The 25,594-nt window shown below is 37.9% G+C and overlaps 1 pseudogene; it reads right to left on the bottom strand.

Moving 5' to 3' along the window:
- Positions 1-20,371: 20,371 nt before the first annotated feature.
- On the bottom strand, positions 20,372-24,049 carry LOC149528442 (putative pentatricopeptide repeat-containing protein At3g01580 pseudogene; annotated as a pseudogene).
- Between the last annotated feature and the right edge of the window lie 1,545 nt (positions 24,050-25,594).

Here is a 25,594-nt window from a genome sequence, read left to right as displayed (position 1 = left end):
TGGTTGATATTGAGTGGAACTATTTAAAAAATAAATTTAGATTTATTTGATATCTAAAATTTATTTGAGGCCCTATTGATATTAATTTTTCTCTTTTTTTCTTGGTTCAAAATTCCTGAGACTCACAAGAAATGTATGATTGGTGTTTTATGGCTTCATCTTGGCTTAATTCTGAATAGTAGAACACTACAACTACTCTTCAACTGCACTATTTTTCTGTAACTTCTACTTTTTTGGTCAAGGATTCAAACTTCTAGTTAATTCCTGTTGATATTTGCAACTCTCTTTAAACTATAAATGATCTCAGTTTTTTTTAAATTCTTTCAGAAATATTTCTTTCTTAAATATATTTAGAGATAGATAGGCTTATGTTCTCTATCTTTGATTCCAATGACGACCACCCATCTTTTATTGGATATGGCACAAATTGGCAATACAATATGATTGGTAGAGAAAACAAGTTGCCAAACTATTTTCTTTGGATTCGTAGAACCGAGCTTACAATCGTTATATTGAAATCTTATCGGGTTTTGTAAACAATATATTTTTACTGTTGTCTAGGTTTGAGGGCATTTGTTTACCCTCAAACAACAACAACAATGTGAATTCCAAAGGAGACCAACAAAACCCGATCGAATTTAATAAAAAAAGAAATCTGCTTGCATCTCCATCCATGGTGCCCCGCAAATAAGGCAAGTCTTCATTCTATTTTTCGTTTATGTATTTTTTTATCAAATTTATAATTTGGTTTTGTAATTTATAAGTTTTGTAATTGTTTTTCAAATAACCGGATCGGATTTTCAAAAACCCGATCATGTTACTGAAAATTTCATTTTTTGGGGGGGGGGGGGGGGGTGTCCACTTTTTTGTACACCATCTTAATGCGCTTACCCTAACATAGACATGCATATGAAAAATAATGTTACATATAAGCATATTAAAATTTAAAAGCAATGATTGAATGACATTATAATTGACATGCATATGGAGATTAAAATTTGAAAGATTGAATGATAACTTATAGTAATTGTGGTTCCTCTGTCGCTCAAGTTTGTGATAGGTGTATGGTTCGAATTTGTCTAGGTCATTTTTGTGGACATAGTAACTTGAATGAATAGGAAAGCAGTATAAAAAAATATGTCAATAAATAGAACTAAGATAGTTTTTCTAAAATCTGAGTTTTATTCAAACTATATTTGGGCTAAGCAGTGATATATAGAAAAATGAAAAATCATTGAGAAAAAGAGTTTTTAAAAAGATTAGAGGTTTTTCTATATTTAGGGAAGAGGAAGTTTGACATAGACTCCATTCAAACATCATATGTAACTTAACAAAAATTTCGTATGCGCGGCATAAAAAAACATGTCAATAAATAGAATTAAGATAGTTTTTCTAAAATCTAAGTTTTATTTAGACTAAATTTGGGCTAAGCAGCGATATATAGAAAAAAGAAAAATGATTGATAAAAAGAGTTTTTAAAAAGATTTAAAGGTTTTTCTATGTTTGGGGATGAGGAAGTTTGGCGTCTAGACTCTATTCAAACATCATATGTAGTTTAAAAAATTCTTTGAATGTGATGAGAATGATTCTCCAGAATTTGGAAGGTGGATTATGACATTAATATTATTAGAAGCAATCAATAATACATGTGTAAGTTCTAATAGATTAATCATTGAAATAATAATGTTGTTGCCAATGGATTTTTTTTTAAATGTCATCATATTAAAAGTTAACATGAGTGTCCAAGGCGGCAATGGTTATAACTATTAATCCTAACTTTGTGCACCATTGGTTTCTTTCTATGGCTACTATTTACATATGCCTCTACTCTCTACCATATCATCATTTCTCAAGTGAAGAATTTTGCCACTCTCATTAATGACACCATACTTTCATTGCCTCAGCCTACTCAATCAAATCGCTAGAAATAATCATCTCTATATGTAATGCAGACTTTTGAAAGTAAATATTAAATGATTTCAACAATCAATCTGTTCATAACTTATCATTTATGTAGAATGTAGATTCATACAGCAAACAATGATTTATCTTTATTGCAGTTTTGTTTAGAGGAGTTGGTAATACCGAACAAATTAAAAATCACATTGGTTGATATAATCCACATAACAAGCTTTTAAATTTTTCACTTCCATAGGAAGTGCACTCAACTTGGCCTAACTACAAAAAAAAAAAACAACATAATATAGTCTGAGTCACCTAAAACTTGGGGATTGAGGTGGAGATCTATTTCAAATCAGCATAAATGGGATAAATTATATGTATATAGATATATCATATAAAGATATAGTCACCAAATACACACACCAAAAGATGCATGTAAAATGATTGTGTCCTACCCATTGTGGAGCTTCTAGGTGATTGAAAATATTATTCATATTAATTATTACCTTTTAGTTACTAGACATGACAATACCTACAAAATTCATCTCCATTAGCATTGTACACTTGTTGAGGAGAACCAGATCCATTCAAGGAGATCACTTCATTGAATGACATCCAACACAGTTGCTCCTATCCAATTAAAACACTAAGTGAAGACTCTTTTTGTCTATTTGCAACAACAAAATTTAAAACCTCACAAGCACAAAGAAAATGCCCCTAGTACAGGCCCTTGAAATTTGCACAGGTGCTTTGTATATACCAATATCTATGCCTGAAAGAATGCAATCCAACTACCAAGTTTATCAGTGATCTCTACAACATTCATTGCATTGAGAAGATCCTACTTATTATCAAACACAAGTAACTCTACATCTTGTAATTCATCCCTTACCTCCATAACACGGTCACTATCATTGACATTCATTATAGGTATGTGATGCAATACGGTCTCAGATCCAATTGCATATCGCCAATACCAATCATCATTTGACCCAGTGAATCTTATCCATATTGATAACACTTATGAGTTACAAGTTTGTTCAAGCTTATTGTTGTCACAAAAGCTTGCACCCTTACCTAAAGGCAACCTTGTGAAACATGGAAACATCTCCAAAATGTGGGACTTGAACTATGAGATTGAGTCTCCGGAGAAGGTTGGCTTCCTTACTATCAGGGTGCACCTAACTACTCTTAAGAGGAAAAGGGAGAAGGAGATGCATGGAAATCAAACTACCTAATATAATCTAAAGGGGTGATACACCAAAATAGTACGTTCAATCTTATCTCTACCTAAGAATGCACAGTTAACCAACATAATCTCAAAGGATACAAATTCAATTATTGCTTAATCCGACAACCACATGTAGATTAGGAAATAGAAGAATGCTATAAGGAAGAGACTCCACTCTATATCATTCAAATGCTCAAATAGATACAACAATACAGTTGGAGAATACAGATAATACATTAACAAGAGGCAAGAAGGTAGTGCACAATATATTAATGGATGAAAGAGATACAACAAAGAATTATGATAGTTGAGAGGCACAGGAAATTACAGTAGTAAGGTAGATAATATAATACTAGAGAATCAAAGAAAGATCGACCCTTGAAAGGGTTACAAAAAAAAAAATTGTAGTTCAAGCATAACTGAGATAGCTTCTATCCTAAGGCATAACTCAACTACTACCCTTAAAGCTGCAAAGAACAATCACTGTAAATCTAGAGAAGATCTGATCTTGGTACACATCCAGATGCAGGAAATCATATATTTCATAGCCAACAGAGCCTTGAGAAGACAGAAATAGTGGCCACTAATGCATAACCAGTTGACGATGGATGATGAAACTGCATTAAACAGGCATGGGGGAAAAAGGTGGTTGCAGACGATCGAGAAGATTGAATTTTTCCATTAAAGAGTTGTATTTGCTTGTTCTCAACACACCAAGTCGGATAAATTGACAAGTCAACTGAAGTCAAACCCCACGCTATACCTTCCCTACAATTTGATTCTTCAAAAACCCTTATCTTTTCCAACCTGGACAAGCAATCACCCTTTTATATTATGGTCAACATAGAGTCTTACGATCCTACGATCGTCAAATGAAGTCAAAACCCTCATATCACCTTCAGCTGGGAACTTGGCCTTTACAATCTCACGATTGCCCCTATATTGTAGCATCGAGCCCTTCTTGAAACTCCTTTACGATCCTTCAATGCACCATTTCCTTGTGATCTCACAATAGCACAACGATATGATAATGCTCTGGCGCAGGGTCGCGAGACCATCAATATCCTTTCACCATGTTACAATGAATGCTTGATTGACCTTATGATCTTATGATTGTAGTCTATCATAACATCCTTAGCAGTGATCATATCGAGTCGTCAAAAGTCTCATCATTTTACCCTTGCGATCTTACGAACAACTACCTTGTTGTAAGATCAGAACATTGCTTTTCTTGCTTCTATCAAGGGAAAATTTTGATTCAATCTTTGTTTCCTTTGTTCGATGAATTATCACTTTGAAAATGGTTCCTCACAATGCTATGACAATAGGAAAACATGAGATTGGGCCCACACGAACACATATCCGAAGCTCGCTTCCCCACTTTGACTAAACCTTGTGCACCTTCATAATGCGGGAATGTGACAACCCTAGATCCTTATCTGATCAATAGCTACATAAAACTTGGAAGGCACTAATGAAGATATTGCCCTTGGCCAATACAATACATCCACTTGGCAGCAACCTTGACACATTCCTTCCAGCTTTGGCGGCCCACACAAAGAACTAGACCCACCAATCTACGTGGTGGCAAGGTGCTTACCCACTTTGACCAAACATTGTGCATCTCCAGAAAGTGAGCATGCGCCTGCCATTGATTGAACAAGATCTAACGATCATGGTCCATCTGTGAAATTGCTCCCTCCCTCATTTGTACTTACGACCAGACAATGTCATGATGCTACAATAACCTTCCTCTCGTAAGGTTATACCTCCTAAAAACCTACCTTGAGATCTTATGATCTGCCTCTTTGTCATAGCATCATAACTCTTGAGATTCTTCCTTTGGTCTTACAAACCTAGAACAGCACAATTTCATGGTGATCTGAACTTATGATCAACCTTTGGCGTAGCATCTTACCACTATCTAGCTTACCCGCCGATCTCATGATACATGGCTTATCATAGCATTGCAACACTATTGATGTGTGTTTTATGACTCACCAAACAGTAGAAAAAAAATACCGAAATATCTTATCCTCTCTTGAATAAAGTATTGTGTATGCAAAGATTGCCAAAAGATCATACAATGACTTCAAGGTTCCTTTAATGCTAGGTCTTGACTATGGATAAGATTAGTGGTTGATGTGATTTGATGATGATCACAAAGGGGCCTTATGTATTTATTCAGATTCATTTCAAGCCATACTAGATGTGGGAGCTATCTTAAGGTTTTGCAATGAAGCGCTTTTTTGGATTTTTCACAGAATATGTAGAAATTCAATAGGATGGGATTTAGGAATTCTATTCTAATCCTAAGGGTAGTGATAACAACAAATAGTATTCTAGTGGACAAATTCCTCAATTTATTGAGTTCCGCTTTGCCAAGTTATACTACAACTAAGCGTGAACCAGTGCAATCTTCAACGGTTATGCCAAACATTTTTATATCACCGCATACACCATCATAAAGAAAAATGTATACAAATGATAGAAGTTGAGCATATGCATGAAACGCATTCAGGCTAACTTTACACAATGAATTAGAATCACTAAAACATCAAAAGTATGAACCAAAGGAATTCATCAATACACCATCATATTCTCCATTGTAATCACCACACATTGACTATGCTAAACTTAATCTAATTGAAGAAATTTAGGAGAACAAGAAAGAACTAAGATACGTCAAGTATTCACCAAACTCCAATGAAAACTTTATTATCTCAGTAACTCATAGCAACAATCTCATAAAAATCTCTCCTTACAAATGAGAAATGAGGCCTTTATATAGGTCCTCGATTACAATGGGTGGCCCGGATGATCAAAATAACCGATGGCCAAGATCATGCCACATCAGCCCTAATTAGGGTTAGGGCAATGCAAAGGAATCTACATTAATGCCACAAGGAATCCACTACCATAGTGGGTAATAAATGCCCATTCTGCATGCTCATTTAAGAAGGAGTGGGGTGTAATAAATGATCCCTATGCACACCCACTATGCATTTAATGCATCTATCCTTGATTTCTTCACCTGAAAGATCAAAATCAATCTAACATTGTTTCCAACTCCTCGGTACTAATACTTGGTGTAGATTCTTGTTTGAATTCTAGAACTGCAATTGCTCTTTCTGCTTTTCCCAAGCTTTCATCCCAATCTGGTAGTAAGTCATTAGTAGTGTGCATTGTATTTGAGAAGATGGAGAAGTTCTCAAAGTCATCTCTTCCATATACATTTAGTTGAAAGAATTCCTCTAACTTGACTTTCAGATTATCAGTTGTCATTTCTTCTTCCACCAATCTCTGTGATAACAAGGATGCAACTGCATTTGACATTCCTTGCTTGATGTTATCAACAATCTTTTTCCATTGACTGGATTCCCTGGTAAAGCTCTCAAACATTTCCTTAGCCATGATCACCGCACTGTACCACCGAATAAAATCACAGACATCCCCCTCGCTAATAACTCGACCATCAATCAATTCTTGCTTTGGGATATCCATCAGATTTTGAATGTCAGCAATCACCTCTTCTTGGTAAATATGCTCATCCACCCATCATTCCTCCATGCACTAGATCCTAGAGATTGCAACCAATGTCCTATTGTGAACTTGCACTAACTCTTCTACATGTTTGAAGGCTACCTCCTGAATTCCTTCAATCCAAATCTTTGCACCCTGAGCAATTCTCTTAATTCTATCAATATCACCTACCACTTCACTGGAAACACCTGTTGGAGGGACAAATGATGGACCTTCCTCTCTAATGTACTGACATAAGGCCCAAATTTCTCTTTTCCAGCTTTTTATACCCTTCTTCTACTTTCTTCAGCCTATCCTTCAAAGCCTGTGTGGAGTCTAGTCATCAAATTCTTCCAATACTTGCTCTTGGGAGGCCCAACCAAGATTTACTTCTGTAACATGGTATTCATCTGGAGCAATCTGATTTTTCCCTTTATAAACTGTGGGAGTCGCAATCTGCAAGATTCTAGATCCTGATTCTCCTCTGATGAATTTAGTATATCCTTTTGCTTTCCCTTGTTCTTTTGATCGGTTTGATCAGTCCAAAAAATTTTGTAATTCAATTGCTGGATCAACCTCCCTTTGTTGACACAAATGAATTCGTTGCCTCAACCATTCTAGAATCGATATACTTTGGTCCCCTAGAATTACCAATTGTTCTTTCCTTTGGACTACTCGAATGTCAATCTCCTCTTCACCTCCTGGACTATCCATCGTAACCTCATGAACTATGGCCTCAGTACTTGAAAGATGTATTGCTACTCCTAGAGTTTCTTCCTCTAGTGGACCATCTCCATCATTAATCATTTCTCGCTCTAAGATCGTAGTAAGACTTTCTTCCGTAGCAATATCTTGATCTCTCCCTCTTTCTTACATGGACTGTTCATAGGCATTTATACTTAGCCTATCATGAATTGGCCTATCCAAATTCTCTTCTTGCTCGAATCTCCTTATACTTGTCCCTACATCCTGCCTTTCAAAAGTTTCTATCTCTTGGACACTTGGAGTTTGACTCGGAGAAAAGGGAGCATCTCCATGTTTCTGCTTCTTATTTTGAGGTTCCTGGATGACTTCCTCAATCCTAGGATGCTTTTCTCGAGGTACCTCCTTCCCTTTCTTGGTTCCTACATCTTCGGATGGAGTTCCCCTTTCTTCAATAGTCCCTTCAGATATTTGTCTTGATCTTTCATCCCTAAGTGGTCTATGGCCAAGCAACCTATATGTGAATCCATTAGCTGGTGCAACTAATTTTTCAAGCTTACGCTCGATCCACCACTTTGTAAAATCTAAGACTGGTTTTGAAAGGGCTTTGAGATCTGTAATTTCTTTTTTCTTCCAATCAAATGGTTGAGCTATCATTTTTGGATTGAATCCTTTTCGCATCACATTTGGGTCCTCCTTCATTTGATCAGGAACCTTGAATATGTTGCATGTTCTAATAATGTTCAATGGTAGTCTTGAATACAACCTTTTTCTAGTCTCGTTCTCATCTGCTGCATTTTCCCAAAAGTCTTCAAGGTGAACCTTGTGTTGGTACTTTGATCCTCCTACTGATGAGATCTTGTTGTAAGGATCAAAATCATTCCTCTTTGGATAAAGCGGAAGGTGAAAGAAGTGGAGCTCATCTGATGCTTTCTCTGCAGCTTTTAGACATGGGCATACCTCAGTTTTCCCTTCTCCTATGGAAATTGGAAACTGCAATCCCAACTTCTTCTTCCCTTTTTGAATCTTGTCATAGGCAATAAGTTGTCGAGTAAGCTCTAACAAGACCATCTTATCCGTTGGATACCTGGGGATTTTGTATGGTTTCGTGGAGAATCCTTGAACTCAGATGTATGAAAAGGTAGGAAACTGAATGAACCAGACACCATATTCTTCAACCAACTTCATTGCACCCATTGACATTCTTATATGTGGCCTCTTTTGTAGTGTTCTTACTATGTGCATGGAAAATATATCATTAACCCTCATGTAATCATCCTTTGAATACAAATGCAACTGTGGGTAACATTCATGGACTTTGAGGTGTTGGCTTCTGCTTCCAATTGGTCCTTTGCATTGTAGTCCATCATAATTTGTCCTCTGTGCTAGCATGTAGATGACATAGGAGCTCATGTAAAATTTCCTTGTATGATCTAGATTCATCAACTGTTCATTTAGATTATCACTTATGAGCCCAGCCCAATCTATTATGTCACCTTCCTCCATCACCTGCTCAACAAAATACCACATCCAAGATTCAAACCTATAAGAATAAGGCATGCCAAATATATCAATTTTTGTGAAGATTCGAGCAAGAAGAGAAATTGATTCCAGATGTATAGATTCTTAGTGCTTGGTCTTGTGTTTTTGTGACCATCCTTGGATTTGAAGGAATTCCAAGCGCTTCAGAAATGGATGCCAAAGAGAAATTTGCCAGAATATTTCGTTTAGAATCCTGGATGGTTCTGTCTCTAGGACTGTAGTGCTTGGTACATTCCACGATTAAATCTAGATGCTGACAAGAAGGAGGGAAAGCAGCTATAGCAAAAATTCCACTTCTCACAATTCTTGTGGCTAGGTGTGTCGGGTGATAGTCATTGTATCCGAGCATTCTCCGGTTGAAATCTTTCAAATCAAGGCCGCCGAGGCTTGTATCTCCGATTTCTGCCCACTTTGACACAATTTTGGATTCAGGATAGAATCCTCTCCTTTCATTCTTTATCAGTTGTCCTCGCGTTTCTCCTGTTCCCCTGGGCTCTGCCATTTTCCTTTCCTCTTGAAAATCTGCCTTGTCATCAATTCTTTCATCCACAATGCTAGTCGTGTTTTCCTTGTTAATTTGAGCTACTACCCATGTTGGAAAGTAGTGTTGAGAGTCCTGGACACTCAAGTGACTATTCCTTCGCCCTAAGATTATTTCCAGCAGTGTCATGCCAAAGCTATACACGTCTACCTTTACTGTTATTGGCAGCCCGCATAGCCATTCAGGAAAGCCGAATACCCTCTCATTCTTTTTGTTGTCGTCAGCACTTTGCTGAAATCTCTGCCAACAAGCTTTGCCAGCGAAAAATCTGCATCTGGGAGAATGTTCTCAGGTTTTTGATATGATCTCTGCACTCTTCATGGAGATATAGCAGCCCTCTTGCAGTGCCCAAAGCGATCCCAAATCTGGTTTTGCAGTCTTCCTCTTTGGATTTGCGAGACAAGAAAGTGTTGAGAGACCTATTTTGCATGTACTCGTAAACAAGCATTCTATGAGACCCTTCTACACAGAATCCCTGGAACCTCACCAAATTAACATGATGGATGTTTCCAATGGTACTTATTTCTGTACATAACTATTTTTCTGCTTGTACTGAACCCTCCAATTTCTTCATGGCTACGAGTGTATTGTCTGGCAAAGTCACTCTAAAAACAGAGTTAAACATGTTTATGTGTGGTTCCACTTGGCAATTCACTTAGCAAAATGCATCCTTGCAGGTCTAAGTACTCCAGGGTGGAAATTTCTCCCAAATCTCTGAAAACAAGCTTCTTGCAATCTCGCAATGATAAATATTGAAGTTGCAATAATTGAGTAAATGAATTGGGCAACTCTTCCAAATTTGTGCATTGATGATGCTTTAAAAATGCCTTTACATTTTTTTCCATGATTTGCGGGTCGAGATTTTCATGGAATGAAGGATTTTGCTTTTCTCCAACAATCCTCTGCTATCTTAAAATTGCGCTCCACATTTAGTGGGATCGGACTTTTCATGGAATGAAGGATTTATCCTTTTTCCTTCACTGATTTAAAACTGTGCTCAAACGCTTTTATGGAAAGTGGAATTTTGAAGGAATGAAGGAATTTGTCTTTTCTGTGACTCCTTCAGACTTGTGCTCCAGAATTTTAGAGAGCGGGCTTTTTGTTGAACTAGCGGATTTTTCTTCTTTTCCCATATTTCGTGACTCCTTCAGACTTTGTCTCAATCAATCCCGATAAGATATATTACCCATGCTATGTGGATGAATATTGAAGACCACCTTGCTTTAGAATTGCCACGTCAAATCTTCATCTATGGCTTCTATGCCTTCAAACTTTGCGGCTTCCATGCCTTCATGCAATAATCCAATTTATTTTGAAACTAGCGGTGAGAACAGGAAAATGGACTTTGATTTGAAGAAGATTGACACCCATTCCATATGAAATCAGACAATACCATAGTGTGCGAGTAGACAGAGAGGGATACTCGGCAAGGTTATTCTAGTGGTTAGCATACTGTTTCAATCCATGCTTGAAACCAAAGCTTATACATTGTGTTGGTCCGCGGCTCTCCATGTAGGGATATACATCTTTAACAACTATTTATCACCCTCTGTTTGAGTTAGCCACTACGGGCAGAGGTTTAGGTTCTGATGCTGTATACGGCCTCTAGCAATTAAGTGTGATATACTCTGTATTTCATATGGATGGGCAGACACATATTGCATAAAGACACTGCTAATGAAGATAGGCATTGTGTATCTTCTATATTTTGATATGATCAAATTGAGCTTCTTTAACACAACATCAAGTATAGACTTAATTGGTATGTCCATCTTACTGCATTGGGGAAGCATCATGTTCAAAGCATTCAAGAGTTCAATCTACGAGCTCTCCACTAATGAATTACTATGTGCATACTTGGTGTCGTTGACCTTCAATATTTTTGCGCCTTCTAGTGAGAAAACCCGATGCCACTCCAAGATGCTGAGTACAGATAATGAGGTGAAAATCGAATTTCATCGCCAAACTCTATGGGTCCAATCTCTTCTCATTGAGGGTATTCACAGGGAGTGGCCTGCGAGAGTATCTCTGACAGCATGCAGGACACGGATGACAGTTCATATTGTTTTTATGGAAAGCGGGATTTCTTTGGAGTGAAGGATTTTTTTTCTTCTGGTGCAATATTTCCTAACTCCTTACTTGCACTCCACATTTTTTGGTGTCGAGCTTTTTCAAAACTGGAGGATTTTATCCTTTTCCCATATTCCTCCACTCCTGCTGACTTGCGCTCATGAATTTATGAAAAGCAAAATTTTTGAGGAATGAAGGAATTTCCTTTTTGAAACAATCCTCCACTTTCCCAATTTTGCGCTCCCACACTTTAGGGAGCGGGCTTTTGATGGAACGAAGGATTTTATCCTTCTCAAAAAAAAATTTGCTATCTACTCCAAATCTGCGCCTCTGCATGCGAGAGTGGGGTTTTTATGGAGTGAAGGATTTTGCAACATTTCCTGACTCCTTTAAAACTACGCTCCACAAAAAAAGGAAAAAACTGGCAAAATAAAACAAAGGGGGTCCCCGACTTGGGCGATGGTGACTAGCGATCACAACAAACACTTCATCCTTGCATCCACAATCCTACAACAACGGTTAGGCTAACTATGGCGTGCCTTCGACGATTAATCTTTTCATTCTTACGACTGTATGACCAAGTAGCAAACACTCTATCGTGACATCTACGGTCAACAATCTTAACCCTAAGATCTTACAACTACTTGTCATAAGATTGAAACTTCATGAGATCGGGACTCTTCTTTTGTCGTGGCCTCTTAAGTTTGACCATCCTTCTTTACAATCTTACGATCGTTGACTGCTTCATAACATCCCACAAGCTTCTACTCTAGCTTTCTTCATTGAGACTGACCCCACATGGACGCGTGGCAACCTATCATTGTGTCGCTATGACTAATAACCTTGTAACTTTGGATAGCGACAAAACAACAGCCATAGATCTTCAAAGTTGATGGCTGAGAATAGTGGGACCCCTAACCTGAAACTTGCATGATCTACTATCCTTCATGCGACCATGTGACGAGGGGAAACACAACATCGCCACTGAAATTCTGCAGTTAAATAAAATGTTCCGACGTCGTGCTAACCACTAGGAGAAACTAGCTCGCATCATCACTACCTAGAACACAGTTAAACCCTCACTGCGTGTGATCATACGATGAAGGCTATCGCATGATCGCAACTTAAAACTGTTTAGAGGATATAACATGAAGGATTGAGGCCATAGGATATAAAAATAACCTAAGGTTTGTTGTATCCCTACATTATTCAAATGTTTGAATTTTTGAATAATATGACTGTTGGGCATGCTTAGGCTTTTGAAATCAATTTTTTAGCGGAAGGGCAATTTTGGCTAACACTTACCTTTGATGTTGGCTTCCAATTTTGCATCTGTAACCATCAGAATATATAAAATCAGTCATATTATCTCAAAGAATGCCAGCATGAACTTCAAATGAATGATCTCAAACTACCTCAACAGCATGAACCTCAGATGAATGATCTCAAAGTATGTGAATAATTGTAGTTTCGAAGAGTATAATGCGGCCAAGCTTCAAATCGAGGCAACTACAACATAATATAGAAAGGAAAAACATTGGCAAAGACTTTAAAACTACTGCAATGCCTACTCGAGCAATACCAAAGGGAAAGAAAAGCATGTGTAGGAGAAAAGGAAGACTCGAGCTTGGCATATGAACTCCATACATTGTGCAGGGTAATTAAGAATTTTATTCTTCATTTAAATAAGTAAAACAAACAAAGATGAACATGTAGGCTTGGAAATAAAATAAGATGAGAGGACTACACAGCGGCATTAATGGTGTGAGTCCATTCAATATATTTCTGAGGAGTGCACAACGGCATTAACGGTTCAATAGATTTTCGACAAAAATAAGGAAACATACAATCAATAGATTTCCCACAAAAATAAGGAAAGATACAATCAACTTGCAATTCACAGATGTGTAAGTCAAGGAAATGGAGAAGACTGAACATAACACTCTTAGTGCTTTTATTAACTATTCCTATAAAATAATGAGTAAGAAATATGGACCACATTAATGTTAATTATTGTTAGTTGGACAGCTATTATTTCTGACCTGAAAATAGCAGTAGTATTTATGGGTAGCTTGGACAGCTGTTCGTCCTTATCTATGTATAGCAGCATTAGTTATGGGTAGTTTGGACAGTTGTTTGTCCACTTGCCGAGAATTAGTAAATGGTTATTGCAAGGATAATTATTTACTAATTTTAATGATTCCCTCTTGGACACCTCCCAACCAATTCTATTATTGGCTGTTGAGTTGTCTTAATCTCAACCTTTGGTTTGATTTAATCTCGGTTGTTGGTTTTTCCAATAGGGTAGTATAAAAAGGGGTCATTGGGTCATTTGGAAAAACAAGTTTTGAAGAAGCATTTTGTAGTGATAGCAAATTGTCTTACAGTGTTAGCAAGGGTGCAGTGTTAGCGTGGGGATAGCAGTGGGAAATATCAGCGGGAGAAATTAGGAGGCTGTCGAAGTTCTGCCAGTAAGAGGCAAGGAATTTTGTATCTCTTGATTTGCTGAAGTTTAATATAATTCCTCATCTGTAGAACTGGTTTTCCCTTAGGGGTTTTTCCAGGGACAATTTGTCTGAAAATATTGTGTCCATTGTGTTGCGCATTTCTTTCCGTATTTTAAAAGTGAAGTTGCAGTTGTGTTATTTTTCGATATTAGCTGGGAATTTATTTTCAGTAGTTTAATAATCGTTTATGATAGGAGATTAATAATCAGTGATTGCAATAGTTGATTTTTCACATGATATCAGAGCATTGTTAAGGGTAGAAGAGTTTTGCCTTAAGAAAGAAATTTTGATCTCTTTAGATTTATTATTGCTTTAAACCCTTGAGATGGCTTCAGTTGGTTTGAGAGATCAGGATAGATTGGATGGTGCCTCAAATTTTGGTGTCTGGAAGGCTAGAATTTCTTTATTGTTGGAAGAGAATGGTATCATGGATTATGCTACCAACGTTGTACCTGTACCAATGGATGCAACACAGCTTGCAGCATATAGAAAGGACAATGCCAAAGCGAGGAGGATTATCCTTGATGGTGTCAAGGATCATATTGTTCCACATATCGCAGAGCTAGATACGGCGAAGAAGATGTGGGACGCCATTCTGAATCTATACCAGAATGCTACCACCAACAGGAAGTTGATTCTCAAAGAGAAGCTAAAGAATACTCGGATGAATCAGGGAGAAGACCTCACAAGTTACCTCACCAGGCTCAGACTTGTCAAGGATGAGTTAGCAATTGTTGGAGATAGCCCTAGTGATGACGAACTAGTGAGAATAGCCCTAAATGGGTTTACTAAACAATGGAGTGTCTTTGTTCAAGTTGTCAGTGGACGAGATACTTTACCGAGTTGGGATCAACTATGGATTGATTTCATTCAGGAGGAGTTTAGACTAAGTCTTGTCAATGGGGCCAACAAGAGTCAAAAAAATGAGGTGGAACAAGAGAACGTTGCCCTAGCGGGTAAAGGGAAAGCAAAGAAGGGATCTAGAAAAGGATCAAATTCACAAAGTGAAAAGAAGAAGAAGGACCTTTCTAAGGTCAAGTGCTTTGGATGTCACGAGTTTGGCCACTATGTCAATGATTGCCCAAAGAGGAAGAAGGGTAAGAAGTAGGTGCAGCTTCAGCAAGTGCGGAAGAACTCTCCAGTAGAATGGAAGATGAGTTTGCACTCATAGCTTGTATGGTTAGCTCAACCTCACAGTGTGTTTGGTATATAGATAGTAGGGCGTTATTTCATATGACAGGAGTTAGAGAGTAATTCTCCAGTTACAAGGAGGAGGACACCAACATCCAGATTTCTATGGGAAACTTGTCCAAACTCAACCCTATTGGGAAAGGGACTGTTCAGTTTCAGTGGGAGAATGGAAAGATAATTCCACTTTATGATGTGTTATATGTGCCAAGCTTAGGTATGAATTTGATTTATGTATCTATTCTTCAGGATAGGGGGTATAATGTACTTTTTAGAAGGACACATGTGTTGATTAAGCACAAGGATTGGAAATCACCCATAACTATTGGAGTTAGGAGTAGTCGCCTTTATAGATTGCAGTTTGATACTCCTAAGGCACTTATGAGCAACAGTAATCCTAGAGATCTTGGAGAGCTATGGCATAAGAGGATGGGCCATATTCATCATGGAGCACTTAGATTGCTTTGTGAGACAGTGACAGGTGTTCCAAAGTTGAGCACAGAGCATGACGATGTATGTAAGGGATGTGTGTTGGGGAAGTTTGCAAAAGCATCTTTTCCAAAGAGTGACACCAGATCTAAGGGTGTTCTTGATCTAGTACATTTAGATGTTTGTGGACCAATGTCGACGAAATCTCTCAGAGGATATGAGTACTATGTTACTTTTATTGATGATTTCTCTAGAAAGACCTGGATATACTTCTTGAAGACTAAGGATGAGGTTTTCAGTCGATTCCAAGAGTTCAAGGCTCTTGTGGAGAACTCGACAGGAAAGAAGATAAAGGTTCTTCGGTCAGACAATGGAGGCGAGTACAAAGGAAATGTCTTCCAGGAGTTCTGCACCAGAGAAGGAATCAAGAGAGAATGGACTGTTCCTTACAATCCGCAGCAGAATGGAGTTGCTGAGAGGAAGAATTGTTCTATATCGGAGGCAGCAAGAGCTATGCTACATGACCAGGACATGCCTCGTTACTTATGGGCAGAGGCGTGTAATACAGCAATCTACATTCATAATAGAGTTCCACACAAGGTGCTAGGGAAGATGACACCAAAGGAGGCTTTCACAGGGAAGAAGCCAGATGTTAGTCACTTTAGGATATTCAAGAGTTTGGCATATTGTCATATTCCTGGAGATACACGTACAAAGTTAGATCAGACTGTAGAGAGGGGGTACTTTGTTGGGTACAGTGAGACCTCAAAGGCATACAGGATTTTCATTCCGGGGACTAAAAGAATTATTGTCAGACGAGATGTCAAGTTCATGGAGGACAAGGCATTCAGGAGATCCAGAGATTTGCCAGCAGATGATCAGAGTGAGCAGCCAACAGAAGCTCCAAGACTAAGTCAAGAGCAACAAAGCTCAAGTACAGTTACCAGTACAAGTGTAGACTCAGTTAGTGAAAATTCACAAAGTATGGAGCAACAGGTGCAACAGGAAATGCATCTAGAAGACTTAGAGGTTGACATTTCATCCTCTACAGTTGGCAGTGGGAACCATGTGGTTCCAAATACACAAAGGGATACTCAGGAGTTTGTGGGAGCTCCTAGGAAGAGTACTAGACAGTGAAGACAACCAGTCAAGTTCAATGACTATGTGGCATTAGTTAGTCAGTTGATAGATAGTGAGCCTGCTAGCTATCAGGAAGCTGCAGAACTTCAGGTATGGCGAGATGCTATGGTTGAGGAATATTCTTCAATAATGCAGAATGATATGTGGGAGGTAGTACCTAGACCAATAGATAGGGTTGTAGTTGGATCACGCTGGATCTATAAGATAAAACATGGTGCAGACAGTAGCATCAAGAAATACAAGGCGAGGTTTGTGGCAAAAGGGTTCTCTCAGAAGGAGGGAATAGACTATGAGGAGACATTTGCTCCTGTTGCCAAGTATACTTCTATACGAGCTGTAATCTCACTTGTAGCACAGATGGGATGGCAAATCCATCAAATGGATATCAAGACAGCATTCCTTAATGGTGAGTTGGAGGAGGAGGTATACATAGAACAAACAGAAGGGTTTGTAGCACACAACAAAAAGACCCACGTGTGCAGATTGAAGAAAGCATTGTACGGACTCAAGCAGGCTCCTCGAGCGTGGTATGAGCGCATTGATACATACTTGCAGGAAATGGGCTTTGTGAAGAGTGAAGCAGATGCTATCCTCTACTACTTGATGGTTGGGGGTGAGATTCTCATTCTTGTTCTTTATGTGGATGACATATTTCTTACAGGTTCACTAGGGCTCATAGTGGATTGCAAGAGGAACCTTGCAGAAGAGTTCGAGATGAAGGATTTAGGACTTATGCACTACTTTCTAGGCATGGAAGTGTGGCAGACAGATGGGAAAATTTTCCTTGGTCAAGGGAAATATTGCATTGAAATCTTGAAGAAATTTGGGATGGAGGATTGCAAAGCCATGTCTACACCCATGATCACGAATTGGAGGAAGGTAGATACAACTAAGGAGAAAGATGTAGATCCCACTTTATATAGATAGTTGATTGGTTCACTTATGTATTTGGTCAACACTAGACCAAATATAGCATTTGTAGTAAACTCTCTTAGTCAATTCATGGTTGAACCAAAGAGAATGCATTGGATAGCGACTAAGCATGTGCTACGTTACTTGCGTGGTACAGTCGAGTATGGGATCAGATAGGTTTGAGGTGAAGGTATCAAGTTGATAGGCTATACTGACGCAGATTGGGCAGAAAGTGCAACAGACAAAAGGAGCACTTCAAGGTGTTGTTTCAGCTTGGGATCAGGAGTTGTATCTTGGTTCAGCATGAAGCAGAAGTCTGTGGCTTTAAGTTCAGCAGAAGCATAATACATAGCAGCTAGCATTGCGACATGTGAAGCTATATGGCTTCGGAAGTTGTTAGTAGCCTTGTTTTGTCAGAAGGTTGAAACTACTGTGATACATTGTAACAATCAGAGTTGCATCAAGTTGTCTGAGAATCCAATGTTTCATGATAGGTCTAAACATATAGATATTAGATATCACTTCATCAGAGATTGTGTACAAAGGGGAGTTGTTCAGCTATAGTACATACCTACTGAGGAGCAGGTAGCAGACATTCTGACTAAGGCATTGGGGAAGGCAAAATTTATCTTCTTCAGAGATAAGTTAGGTGTCCTGCAGAACAGCTTCCTCACTAAGAGGGAGTGTTAATTATTGTTAGTTGGACAGCTGTTATTTCTGACCTGGAAATAGCAGTAGTATTTATGGGTAGCTTGGACAGCTGTTCGTCCTTATCTATGTATAGCAGCATTAGTTATGGGTAGTTTGGACAGCTGTTTGTCCACTTGCCGAGAATTAGTAAATGGTTATTGCAAGGATAATTATTTACTAATTTTAGTGATTCCCTTTTGGACACCTCGTAACCAATTCTATTATTGGCTATCGAGTTGTCTTAATCTCAACCGTTGGTTTGATTTAATCTCAGTCGTTGGTTTTTCCAATAGGGTAGTATAAAAAGGGGTCATTGGGTCATTTGGAAAAGCAAGTTTTGAAAAAGCATTTTGCAGTGATAGCAAATTGTCTTGCAGTGTTAGCATGGGGATAGCAGTGGGGAATATCAGCGAGAGAAATTAGGAGATTGTCGGAGTTCTGTCAGTAAGAGGCAAAGAATTTTGTATCTCTTGATTCGCTGAAGTTTAATATAATTCCTCATCTGTAGAACTGGTTTTCCCTTAGGGGTTTTTCCAAGGACAATTTATTCGAAAATATTGTGTTCATCGTGTTGCGCATTTCTTTCCGTATTTTAAAAGTGAAGTTGCAGTTGTGTTATTTTTCGATATTAGCTAGGAATTTATTTTCAGTAGTTTAATAATCGTTTATGATAGGAGATTAATAATTAGTGACTGCAATAGTTGATTTTTCACAATTAACAAGTTTAAAATATTTTAATGACACCCAGCCTTGAGAGATGAAATTTTCAGCAAGAACCGATTACTATAGAATGAAACTCCGACGGTTAAATTTTTATCATTTTCAATAAAACGTTAAAAAGTAAATTGTTTTCCATAGTATGATATTTTTCCATGTTGTTAGACGTTGACCAATCCTGACAAATGCATATACATGTTAATTTTATGCAAACTAATAACACATTTCCTAATTCTTGTCAATCACTTTTGAAAAAACAAAACGCAAGCACTAGGCTTCAGAAACCTCAATATGAAATAGCCACAGGCATAGAAAGTATTCTATCCCTAAGCTTGAAAGTAGCCGACTTCATTCCATCCTTAATCTAGAATAAATTTCATAATTGTAAACATCTTACAAAAAACAGAAAGGAATAAATAAAACAAAAAATACTTATTAGTTAAAAAAGGAGGCTACGAGCAGAATACTGGTTGGAGCGGAATACTGTTTGAGAGATTCTTTCCCTGATCCGAAAACCCCAAAAGCCTTCCAAAAAAATGATTGCAGTGGAAACGTTCAAGAACAATGTTTAAGGCCATCGATAAACAATTTATAGAAATCCCAAAAAACATATAAATCAAAGAATTAGCAAGTTAACAGAAACTTAGAAAGCAGAGAATTAGCAAGTTAACATAAAATTAGAAAATTTTATAAAAAAGATAATTTTTTAAAGAAAATAATAAAAACTATTGTTTTCTAAAAATGTCTAAAAAATGTTGTTTACAACAATTGGGCTGACAAGTCGAAAATTAATATTTTCTTTAGGAGCAAAGCTCCTACATAAAGCCTATCAGCTTAAAATATTGGGCATATAGAATAATTAGATTTAACGTTAAATATCTAATCTAAAAGATTGATTTTTCTTCTGAAAGATTGATTTTTCCTCTGAAGTAAATGGATGGAATAAGGGTGCGGTCCCATGAGGGGGGCTGCGAGTGGGTGGTCCTATGAAACCAAAAACAAGTCTACCGGATTAATTGGAATCTTCTCCTCAAATGTAGCTGCCCCTACTTTTTAGGATGCAGATTTAAGCAGGTGCAAAAGATGGGGGCTAGAAATTGCCCCACCAGCTTAGGGTTTTCTTGTGCCACTTGTCAATCATATACCAATTTTCAATTTTTATTAATAAATTTTTTTAACATATTTATTTATTTAGTAAGTAAATTGAATATGTTAAAAATAAAACATAAATCACCCCCTGCTTCCATAAATTATGGAGCTTAAAAAGTTTAAGAATAATTCCAATAAAAAATTCATGGGATCTCCCATTTTAAATTAATCCTAAAAAATTTCTACAGTACCGACTGATTTTTTTAAGAAAGCCCCCTCCATAAGACCGCACCCTAAGTCTTGAACTCTACATTGCGTAAAACCAGGGAGTTCACCAGCTAATCTACAGAATCCATCCGACTTATCATCTAGATGTCTTTTTAAATCACCGTGGCGTTTCAGTACTAGGCCCTCTGCGAGTATGGTATTTGAAATCTCCTCTTAGAAAGCAAAAGATATCTTCAGTAAATTCACCTCACTGGAGCGTTCGAAGTTTGTACTCCCATGGGATCAATCACATGAACAAACCTCGACTTGCCTAGTGCCAATTAACCCATATCAAGAGTACAACGATGCACCCTGTCCACTCACATGCAGAAGCTCAATTTAACTCTCAGCCATCATATACGAAAAGATGACACCTCTAACTCGGACAACTTCTCAGGCAAAGCTGTATGATTATGTTTTCAGCTGGGATGTTCATAATTTGTATCGCCGGTAACTCTACAAGAACGCATCCCATCTTTGAGATGATAGATGATTTCTTTGGCTTTGCTCATTTCAATGATAGATCATAGAATGTAATCCAAAATAAAATTGAACCCAATTGGATTCGTCCAGAAACAGTATTCTCGTGATAAGATTCGGTTTAAAACCCCTGTAGCTTTCCCCTCTCCCCTCTGAATGATTTTTTAGATGAACTCTGACATTATGGCAGTCAACATATGCGTGAAGCTATTTCACGATACAGATGATGGTTCCAGGCCATCTGTTGAGCAATCCAAAAGCAATTTCAAGCTTTTCACAGTCAGTACAGATTAAGTTTTAGTATATTTCCTAATCTAGATTATGCAGCACAAAGTTGAAATTAGTGACACAACCTGCTGACTCCATTACCAACATCTTTAACATTTTATTAATTTCTTCAGTTTGAGGATGCAAACTGTCTGCTGCAAGGAATGCATGTACCTTATTGTCTACCTCAATTAAACTGCAGCCTGCTCTCTTTTTCAAACCCATATCTTGCATTGTCGTTCTCAACTTAGCTACATCATCCCACCTTCCAGCTGTTGCATAAATGTTTGATAATAGAATATAAGAACTATCATTTTTAGGCTCTAAGACGAAAAGGCATTCTGCTACAAGTTCTCCCAGCTCAATATTACCATGGATCCTGCAGGCATTAAGCAAGGCCCCCCACACGCTTGGACCTGGCTGAAAAGGCATGTTTTTGATGAAGCATTCTGCCTCGACAAGATCCCCACAGCGCCCAAGAAGATCAACCATGCAGGAGTAGTGTTCCATGCTAGGTGTGATAAAGTATTCTCGAACCATGCAATCAAAGTACTTCCATCCCTCCTCCGACAAACCTGCATGACTACATGCTGAGAGAACACCAACAAAGGTGATGTGATTTGGCTTTATGCCTGTCTTTTGCATTTGATGAAATAGTTCAAGGGCCTCTTTGACATTCCCATGCATACCATAGCCACAAATTATCGCACTCCATGAGACCACATCTCTCTGCAACATTTTATCGAACAATTTTCGTGCAACAACTATGCTCCCACATTTGGCATACATGTCAATCAAGGAATTTACAATAGAAAGATTCATCTCAAATCCGTTTTGAACTATGTAATCGTGGAACCACTTCCCTTGATTCAGGAATCCTAAGTGAGCACATGCTGGGAGCACACTCACCATTGTCACTGAATCAGGTTTAATGTTTCTTTCTTTCATTTGACCAAAAAGCGTCAAAGCTTCTTTGGCATGTCCATTCTGAACATATCCAGCAATCATTGTATTCCATGTTACTAAATTTTCTTTTGGCATTTTGTCAAAAACCTGACATGCACTCTCTAGGACCCCGCACTTTGCATACATGTCGATCAATGAATTTAGTACAAAGATGTCAGAGTTAAACCTATTTAGAATTATATAATAATGAATACACTTGCCCTGTTGCAAATTACCTTCACGGGCACATGCCTGAAGCATACTCACCACAGTGATGGAATCAGGTGCTACACCAGCCTGTTGCATTTGATTAAATATTGCTAAAGCGTCATTGGCACGTCCACTCTCGGCATACCCAGCAATCATAGCATTCCATGAAACCAGATCTCTTTTAGACATGCACTCAAACAACTCACTTGCAAGCTCCAAATTCCCACATTTACCATACATAGCAATAAGGGAATTCTCAACAAAAATGTCCAACTTCAATCCACTTTGGATTATATAGTCATGGATTTGCTTCCCTTGCTCCAAATCTCCTAAATGAGCACATGCATGGAGCACACTTACCATAGTAACCGAATTGGGTGCAACATTATCTAGTTGCATTTGAGCAAAGAGTTCCAAAGCTTCCCTGCCTTGCCCATTCTGCGCATATGCAGCAATAATTGCACTCCATGAAACCACTGTTCTTCTGGGCATCTTGTTGAACACTTGCCGTGCAATCTCGACCTTCTTGCATTTGGCATACATATTTATCAAGGAGTTCCCGACAAAATCATTGGACTCAAACCCACCTTGAGTTACATAATCATGGATCTGCTGGCCTTTCTCAAAATTACCCGTATGGGAACATGACTGGAGTACACTTACAATTGTAATTGGGCTAGGCTTCATCTCTAACTGTTGCATTTGATCAAAGAATACCAAGGCTTCCTGAGCCTTTCCATTCTGCGCACACCCAGAAATCATTGCATTCCATGTAACAACATCTCTCACGGGCATTCTCTCAAACACTTGGCGTGCAAATTCTATCTCCCCACACTTCGCATACATATTCACAAGAGAATTGGCTACAAAAATATTGGCATCAAATCCAATTTTGACTGCATGATCATGAATCTCCATCCCCTCTTGTAGAGCCCATAAATCCGCGCACGCCTTCAGCGCTGAGCAAAATGTGAAATTGTCTGGCTGTATGCCTCTCTCGTACATTTTGCAGTACAATTTAAGAGCCTCTTTGTAAAGGCCACTTCTAGCACACTCTCTAATCATCACATTCCATAAATACGCATTCGGTTTGCACATTTTGTGAGCCGTTTGCGATGCATTCGGTACACACATTTTGTCACACACTTTGCGTGCATTATCTAGACTGCCAAACATTACATATGTAGTGATGAGGTTGGATTTTATGAATATTTCACACACAAGTCCAGTGATGATCATGTGGGCATGAAGTATTTCTACAGAACTGAATTGTTTGCACAACTGAAATAAAGAACTCCAATCATTGGCATTGGTATCTAGGTTCTCCATTAATTTTTCTGGGTTGTCATTCTGGTTGGGCTGTAAAACGAAGTTTTGACTATCACTCGCACGGTAAATCGCAGCATGAAGATGAATTCGGAAAAGCTTAAATAGATTGTGATTATAATATTTGAAGTGGTCAAATGACCTTACCAATCTTGCTATTATCATTATCATCGAAGTAGGCGTCCACCATTTTTGTCCATCTTCTAAGACTTCAGATTTGACGAAATTCCAAGTTTTAATATAATAAAAACGCTTACAATTTATGGAACTCAATTCATTGATTCATCAGACGAAGAAAACTCAAATTCAAATTTCATATGTTGGCTGCACAATACATTGATTTTTACTAGAAGCCTACGTGAATTCTGAGCCGGAGCACATGTTTCGTCCTCTTAGATGTTGAATAGGTTTATTCATTTAATAAATAAAATCTCAACTATACACTCGTTAACTCTCAAGAAATTATTTATTTGACTATTTCTCAAATTTAAATTTTTATTTTTTATTTTTTATTTTATTTTATCTTTTTGTTTGTTAGGTGTTAATATTATTAAAGATCTGATTTTTAATTTTTTTTAAACGAAATTATCGTATCAAATTTTATGAATTTAAAATAGAAAGTACAAAACTATCAAATAAGTTCGAACTCCCAATCAACTTAGGGTTAAACTAGGAACCAGATCTATTAGTAGGTCAATAACCCTGATGATCTTTAAAACAAAAAACAAAAGGCCCAAGGTCAGTGGAAGAGGAACTCCTTATGTTGCGAGAGCAATGCTAGAGGGCGACAAAGGATCAAATTTATCATTGAAATCTCCACATATGTCGACCTAAGACGGTTTCAAATCTAGAAGTCTCTAGCCATCTGCAACATCATCAATCTCCTTATGTTCATCCCACTGTGGCAAAATGGCTAAAGAGAGCCAAGGGAAGTCCTTAGTAGAAGGCACACCACTAGGTCCACCAATTGGCCAACCAAAGTGGAAGTTGGTGGCCAGGTAGGTGTTGGGCAAGTGCCAAATTGAATAAGGAAGGTATGATGACCAACAAGAGTGTGGAAAGCACGCGATGACCGATCGCGAGGAGGAGGGGGTTGTTAGGTGGTTGGAAGCGAGAATTTCTCTACCTATTGGAACCATTACATCCCTGACACCTTTCTCTAGAATGTGGAGTGGCAGTGAGAGAAGGGTCACGATGGTGTACTCGAGTCATAGTATAAGGAGCATTTCCCTAGTGTTGAAGGAATTCCTATAAATAAGCCACCTCAAGGGCAACTTTATTTCCTTGAACCTAAATATGAAAGAGAACATTGTTATAGATACATACCTTAGCAAATACAGGCCCAAATTAATGGATGAACTCCTTTCCTTCCATAGTTGAAAGAGAATTGGAATCTTGAGAATGTCATGAATTTGCAAGATTTGAAGGGAAGAGAATGGTGGTCTCCAAATAAAATGTGTGGCCGACAAAACATCAATGGACAAAAAGTGGCAAGGAGGTTATATATCTAAACCCAATAATTTTGTGCTCTATAACAAAGCCAGAAAAGGTGGACGAAAGTTCCAAGTTGATGACAACAAGGACAACAAAGATCTAGAACACTCAAGTAATATAATCAAGCACCCAAAGGAAAGCCTTGAAATAAAAAATGTCAATTAAAATTGAGCAATTTTAGGATCTATAATACTAGACCAAATAGTAATAACTTGTTGTCTCCTTTGAGAACACAATGATTACACATGTCATCTTTGGTTTAAGACCTTGACCATTAGAAAATTGCACAAGAGTGAGAGGTGTCCCTATCAAGGTAAGTATCTATCAAATGCATTATATATATATATATATATATACTATCACCAATCCTTACACTGTGGTGTTCTAGCTCGATGATACTAATCTTATGCAGTAATTCTAGTG

This window comes from Cupressus sempervirens, chromosome 11 (genome assembly GCF_028749045.1).
Source record: "Cupressus sempervirens isolate cs-2001-9-10 chromosome 11, ASM2874904v1, whole genome shotgun sequence".
NCBI classification, from domain to species: domain Eukaryota; kingdom Viridiplantae; phylum Streptophyta; class Pinopsida; order Cupressales; family Cupressaceae; genus Cupressus; species Cupressus sempervirens.
This window is presented reverse-complemented; position numbering and strand designations above follow the sequence as displayed.